Here is a 7,543-nt window from a genome sequence, read left to right as displayed (position 1 = left end):
TCTTTTCAGCTTTTGCATGAATACATTTATTCCCAATGTGAAAATGCACAGTAAATATATAAGAATGCATTAACTAATGTTAATGAATAGAGCCATATTGTACAGGGATAACAAAAAATAAAATATAACTACATTTATATTAAATGACCCACAGATTTGTTACTGTGAGAAGTTATTCAAAATATCGAACATGTTTTTGGAACGTTTGTCAGAAATGTCCTCAGCACTCATCTGAGTACTTCATGTTTATTATGGCGCCAAAGAACGAAAAATTAACGAAATATTTAAAGCAGCATATCAAACGAAACTAGAGACGCTACTCTTTACAACCAAACAGGTTTGAGTGAAAATTTTTTAAGAGGTTTCTTACCAGAGGCACTTTTGCTGGTGCTGCGCCTATAGAAGCAGTTCACGGAAATCAATGCCATGGTAACGTGACTCGGTGCGTCAGAAGTTTAACCCTTAAATGACTCATTAGCATGTCCTGAACAGTATGCAATGGGTTTAAATTCATTTAAATTATGCGTTACGTATAGCGAATCCAAAATGGCGAGTCCTTGCATGAGGCCATGGGGTCCCACAAGGTTAAGCAACTAAAATCTGATTATATTCTGTAATTTTATACATAAATACTAGTAAAAATATGTCTGTACTTACATTTGAAGTACAAAAGAGTTGAATTTCACTAAAAGTACTAAAAATAAAGTCTCCAGTGCATTAAAAGCATGGTTGGTTCAAAACATAACGTTCATTTGCAGGGGTGGACTGGGAAGAGAAATTGGCCCGGGATTTTACATAGAAACTGGCCCAAAAGTTGTTGGGGGGTTGGGGTCGCTGTCCTTTTCTGCATATGGCTGCCCCCTTCGGCATATCACGGTGCCATTATGTGGCCCGTTCTGCGGCCCATTTCAGCTTATCGCGGCCCATTCAGCCCCGTTTCACGGTCGGCCCATCGGGAAGAGTCCCGGTTCTCCCGATGGCCAGTCCGCCCCTGTTCATTTCTGTATTACGAGTGGCCATAGTAAGTATTAGGCATATTCAAAAGTCATTCTGAAATCATTCAGGATAGTTATTCCTATTGTTTAGTCTAACAGTCACAATAATGGTGATACACTATATTGCCAAAAGTATTCGCTCACCCATCCAAATAATTGAATTCAGGTGTTCCAATCACTTCCATGGCCACAGGTGTATAAAATGAAGCACCTAGGCATGCAGACTGCTTCTACAAACATTTGTGAAAGAATGGGCCGCTCTCAGGAGCTCAGTGAATTCCAGCGTGGTACTGTGATAGGATGCCACCTGTGCAACAAGTCCAGTCGTGAAATTTCCTCGCTACTAAATATTCCACAGTCAACTGTCAGTGGTATTATAACAAAGTGGAAGCGATTGGGAATGACAGCAACTCAGCCACGAAGTGGTAGGCCACGTAAAATGACAGAGCGGGCTCAGCGGATGCTGAGGCGCATAGTGCGCAGAGGTCGCCAACTTTCTGCAGAGTCAATCGCTACAGACCTCCAAAGTTCATGTGGCCTTCAGATTAGCTCAAGAACAGTGCGTAGAGAGCTTCATGGAATGGGTTTCCATGGCCGAGCAGCTGCATCCAAGCCATACATCACCAAGTGCAATGCAAAGCGTCGGATGCAGTGGTGTAAAGCACGCCGCCACTGGACTCTAGAGCAGTGGAGACGCGTTCTCTGGAGTGAAGAATCACGCTTCTCCATCTGGCAATCTGATGGATGAGTCCGGGTTTGGCGGTTGCCAGGAGAACGGTACTTGTCTGACTGCATTGTGCCAACTGTGAAGTTTGGTGGAGGAGGGATTATGGTGTGGGGTTGTTTTTCAGGAGCTGGGCTTTGCCCCTTAGTTCCAGTGAAAGGAACTCTGAATGCTTCAGCATACCAAGAGATTTTGGACAATTCCATGCTCCAAACTTTGTGGGAACAGTTTGGGGATGGCCCCTTCCTGTTCCAACATGACTGCGCACCAGTGCACAAAGCAAGGTCCATAAAGACATGGATGAGCGAGTTTGGTGTGGAAGAACTTGACTGGCCTGCACAGAGTCCTGACCTCAATCCGATAGAGCACCTTTGGGATGAATTAGAGCGAAGACTGCGAGCCAGGCCTTCTCGTCCAACATCAGTGTCTGACCTCACAGATGCGCTTCTGGAAGAATGGTCAAAAATTCCCATAAACACACTCCTAAACCTTGTGGAAAGCCTTCCCAGAAGAGTTGAAGCTGTTATAGCTGCAAAGGGTGGGCCAACATCATATTAAACCCTATGGATTAAGAATGGGATGTCACTTAAGTTCATGTGCGTCTAAAGGCAGATGAGCGAATACTTTTGGCAATATAGTGTACTATTGGCTTAAACTATGCTTAAACATCTGGTTAATATGAGGGGGATTTGATCAGAAAAAAAAATTCCTCTTTCTTACCAGTTTGACAACTTTTTTATTGCTTGAACAGTGACAGACAGAATCAGCAAAAGACTTTAATCTCTCCAAAGCACCTCAGAAATATGGAAACAATACTCACAGCAGAGGATTTAACATCCGACAGTGATCGTCTTGTAATGTATTGTTGATGCGGCGCGTTGATGGCTGTAACAGCAGTGGTGCAGATATGCTTTAAAACTTACAGCATTAAAGAGACGAAACTTCTTGCAGAGGGTTTTACTGTGTCAGTGTTGGGTAAGTTACTCAAAAATAGTAGTCCACTACAAATTACTTCAGTATTACTTCTCTAAAATTGTAATCAAATTACTTCACTGATTACTTCATACGATTACTTTGCTTTTAATTTACTTTCTAAAACAATTTTCACAGAATAGTTTGTTTTTCCGCTCAATGATTTCAAAATAATGTCTATATTTCCTCTTTTTCACTGTTGTTGTTACTTCAGCTGTCACAGAAACACAAACAGACATACGTATGAACATAGTTTAAGTGGTTCCTACATAATGTTATTTTAGAAATGTGTAACCTAAGTAACGTACTTAAAAGTAATTAACTTTGAAAGTCAGTAACAGTAATATGATTACAATAATTTAAAATGCAATGCATTGCACTAGTTTTTGACTACAAAAGTAATTACATTACAGTAACTGATTATTTTGTATTCAGATTTCACACAACACTGTACTGTGCTGACTATTATTCACTATTAAGCACAGCAAGCTATAATCTCTCAATTAATTGTGTCTCCCATTAAAACCACAACCACTAAAAATTTTAATGTTATTAGTCGACCCCACTAATTGACTAGTCAGTTGTTGGACAACTGGTAGATTAGTTGTCCACCGTAGCACATCCCTAATATCCACCAGCCGACAGGATAGTGAAAAGCATAGAAATAAACTCCCCTTCATTTTGACAAATTGAATGAAACAATGGGTGCAAACACACTCCCCCTTGGCAATATATGTATGCCACAACCGCAGTGCTGTCCTTGCAGTCCAAAACGTGAAAGCCCTGCATGTCTGCCCGAAAGTCTTTCAAAGCCAAGAGGACTGCAAGCCGTTCTAAGCAATTTTTGTGTCATGTGACTCGCGCACCTGTTCAGGTGCCGAAAGCCAGACGACAGTCGCACAGCGCACCCCAGCCGTCGTGACAACTTTGCATCTGGCCACTTTTCCCAGAGCAACACCCTTCTTATAGAACGAGGGCAAGAGTGCACAGGTGTTTCCAAATTGCAAGTGCGGCTACACAGCAGTGTGTCACAAAAAGGTCTAAGCACTGTGTCGAGGCATTTTCTAGTTGACCTAGCACTGGAGAGGAGTTATGTGTAGTAAACCCAGAGGTGTGACAGTGGCTACAGTGGCCATCAACCGTTGCATAACGTATAACGTGTAAGGAAGGGCAGTCGGTGGATTTTCTGGTGCACCCCTAGAGTTGGTGCCCTAGGCAGACTGCGTATATGCATATTGCATATAGGGAGCGGCGGTTCTGCATGAATTGGTTCTATCACTCTACTCTCTTCTCTCCAGCAACAGCAGGTATGTGGTGAGTGTACTGGTGCACTATGGCTGCTGTCGCATCATCGACCCTGTCCCAGATCGCACCCTAAGCCCTTGCATTCCTCCTCTGAGTCCAGACTTTGGTGACATAAATGAGTGTAGACAGATGGGGCGCTAGTCAGCAAGTCCATGCATGAGTGATAAAAAGTGTGCATTTGGGACAGACTTCAAGACTTCAATCAGATGACAGTTTTTATACATTATGTTCTTCATATTCACGCAGCAAGTCGTCAAGTCATTTTTATTTGTATAGCACTTTTCACAACACACATCAAAGCAGCTTTACAGCAAATCATGCATTAAAAAAAATTAAAATAAAAAATGAAACTGTAATATCTATAAAGTTTTAGAGTGATCATTGTGTAGTTTGATTAAAAATGATTATAAATTGTGTATAAAAATGTAATAATTAAACAGTATTTATATTTAGAACCCCTTTGAGCAAGTTAAAGGTGACTGTGGCAAGGAGCACAAAACTCCATAAGATGTTGGTTAATGGAGAAAAATAACCTTGGGAGATACCAGGCTCACTGTGGGGGCCAGTTCCCCTTTGGCTAAACAACATGAATATAATGCCAGTATTAGTTATTTGTGTGTATTGCAAGTCATGGTTTAAAATGTGTAAATTAAGTAAGCGTTAAGGTCCAGTGTTAAAAAAATAAAATAAAATAAAAATATTTTTTTTTATGAACTTTAGGATTAATGACTAATGTGTTTGAAGTCAATCCTGGATTAACTGCAGAAGTTTACATAAATGCATTGTCCTTGTTAGTTGGCTGATGAAGGCTTTTGTTGGCAATTAAATGATAGTCTATTTATTCAATTTCAAGAGTGTAGTCCATCAATAGACAAAGGTGATGCAGGCAGAGATCAATGAGGTGGGGTTCGGTGGGGTCCATCCTAAATCCAAGGTTCAGGCAGTGGCATATGAAGTGTCCAATGTCTTACAATTGGAGATGGCATCAGTTCATCCTCTGAAGTCAAAAGACTGAAGTGATGTCTGGCTAGCACCGGCTGTAGTTTGTCACCATCACTCAGTGACACGTATCAGTGGAGTCCGACACAAAGCAGGAACGGAGCTGGACCTGGCCGGCTCTGGTAACCTCAAATATGAATCCCAAGGTTGAGACATGGAAACAAACATAATAACATTAGCGCAAATGCCATTCAATTGTATGCAGCGTTATATATCATGATAGATGTTTCTGGTTCCGGCAGACCTAACTACAGCAGCCTAATTGTGTGGTGAAGAATAAATTAGGTGTATGCCTGGCTAAATAGATGAGACTTTAGTCTAGACTTAAACTAAGTGAGTGTGTCTGCATCCCGAACAGTGTTAGGGAGACTATTACATAGTTTAGGAGCCAAATATGAAAAGGATCTACCTCCTTTTGTAGATTTTTATATTCTTGGAATTATTAACAAGCCAAAATTTTGTGATTGTAATGAACGTGACGGAATATAGCGTGTCAGAAGGTCACTTAAGTACTATGGAGCTAGACCATTCAAAGCTTTGTAGTAAACAGAATTTTAAAATGAATACGAAATTTAAAAGGTAGCCAATGTTACGACAACAAAATTTGGATAATATGATTATATTTCTTGGTTGTAGTCAGCACTCTGGCTAATAATCATTTGAAAAGTCTTGGCATTGATAGAAAGGGTAAAGGAACACACTTTAAACTTACCCTTAAATATTTGTTTTTATTAAATCATTCCAGGCAACACACTGACAATAAAGCATTAGATAATTTAACCAAGAACCTCTGAACCACAAAGCGCACATACTGTAAACAGTAACAACAACAGCAAAATCCCATCTTAGACTGAATGTTACTATATCAATAAATACAAGCAATCTTACTAGCTACAGCTATGTACAGGACAATACTCACTCATGCCTTAATATTTTAGAGATTCACAATAACATTAAAATCCTCTTTGAAACAACAATACAAAGGTTTAGTGTAGATTACTTACTTTAAGAATGCACAACTTCCTCAAGAAAAACTATTCAATAAAAACTGAATATGAATAATTTAATCTATGGAAAACTGAATAAAATAAAGTTTTAAACCAGTTATACACATCAGACAAAAAAGTGATACATTACACACAAGATAAGCAAGTGAACCGTCATTGACAATCAGGAAAAAACTATTATTGAAATCAATATTTAATCCGCAAATGACATTGCAACGTCCGCCAGGATTTTTCCTCCAGCATGGAAACTCCACTCCGCTGTCATTGGATGAGAGGATCAGCAGCAGGGTCTGTTGGGTAATAGATCACTGTAGAGCTCAAGTAGGTATAGACCTCACAGCAGCGCCATCTTTGATTTTTCACGGAAATGACAACAAGGCTGTGAGGGATAGACATACAGTCTCTTCAGTGGGATGTACTCCAGTTTAAATTGTTTTTGGATCTTTCCGTGGACAAAACATTCAGTAGACAAAAAACTCAGGACAACATGAGTTGTGGAAAATCAGATGTGATCTAGGAGCTTTTTACAGCTTTATAAGGTGTGTGCCATTGAAGAGATGGTATTCCTATCCCTCACAGCCTCGCTTTCATTCCCATTAAAAATAAAAGATGGTGCTACCATGAATAAGGCCAGAGAGACCTCCAAATGGGGGTGAAATCTCCTAAGAGGGCGGGGTTACTCCAGAAGGGGCGGGGTTACTCCAAAAGGGGGTTGTGCCAACTCCACAAGGGGGCATCACTTCCACTCACAGTTAAGGTTAGGGAAAGGGTTAGGGGCTCCCTATATCTTTGCTAGCAGTTTGCAGTTCCCTCCCCTTTTTGGAGCTCTATCTGCAACTATGGGCGCATTGAGGATGCAAAGGGGGCGCTCGTGAGCACCCTTCTGAGCGCTAAAACGTTAAACACCCTGCGGTCTCCTGGACTGCATTCATTCATCCTTAAACAACTGTCAGTTGTCTTTTAATACAAAATAGCCAAGCCTATTTTCTAAATATGAGTTACCATATCTTTCTCTCCCTCTCCTCCATGGGGTTCTTCATCATTATAAAACAACACTTGATTTAGATTTTGATCAACTTGTTAACATTCTAAAATAAAACATTATTATTTAGACTGTTAGAATCAACATTATGTTACAGCACTTCCTTTTGGTGGGATAATGTGCTTGAGTTAAACAAGCTGAATAATGAAAATAAATCAATAAATAAATCCAGCTATCTGCTCTCTTGCAGCTGGATTTCCAAGTGCACAAGTGAGTTTTGCTACAGGATTAATACAAAGGTTGTTGCAAAAGTCAAGGCGTGAAGATTTGAAGTTGCAGTGCCAGATTTGAGAGATTGTGAGTGCAGACTTGTGGTTTGTACTGCGAAACTGAATTAAAGGGGTTATTTAATGCTTCTTCTTTTTATTTTATAAAATTTGTATTACTATACTTATAATGTTAGAATAATAGAATAATAGAATTAAAACGTACAAGCGATTTACAAAATCGCCTAAAAGCACTCAGTCCAGGCAATCATTAATAGCTATATGTACCAATT

This window comes from Myxocyprinus asiaticus, chromosome 3 (genome assembly GCF_019703515.2).
Source record: "Myxocyprinus asiaticus isolate MX2 ecotype Aquarium Trade chromosome 3, UBuf_Myxa_2, whole genome shotgun sequence".
Lineage (NCBI taxonomy): Eukaryota > Metazoa > Chordata > Actinopteri > Cypriniformes > Catostomidae > Myxocyprinus > Myxocyprinus asiaticus.
The sequence above is the reverse complement of the archived record's forward strand: the minus strand, read 5'-3'. Positions refer to the sequence as shown.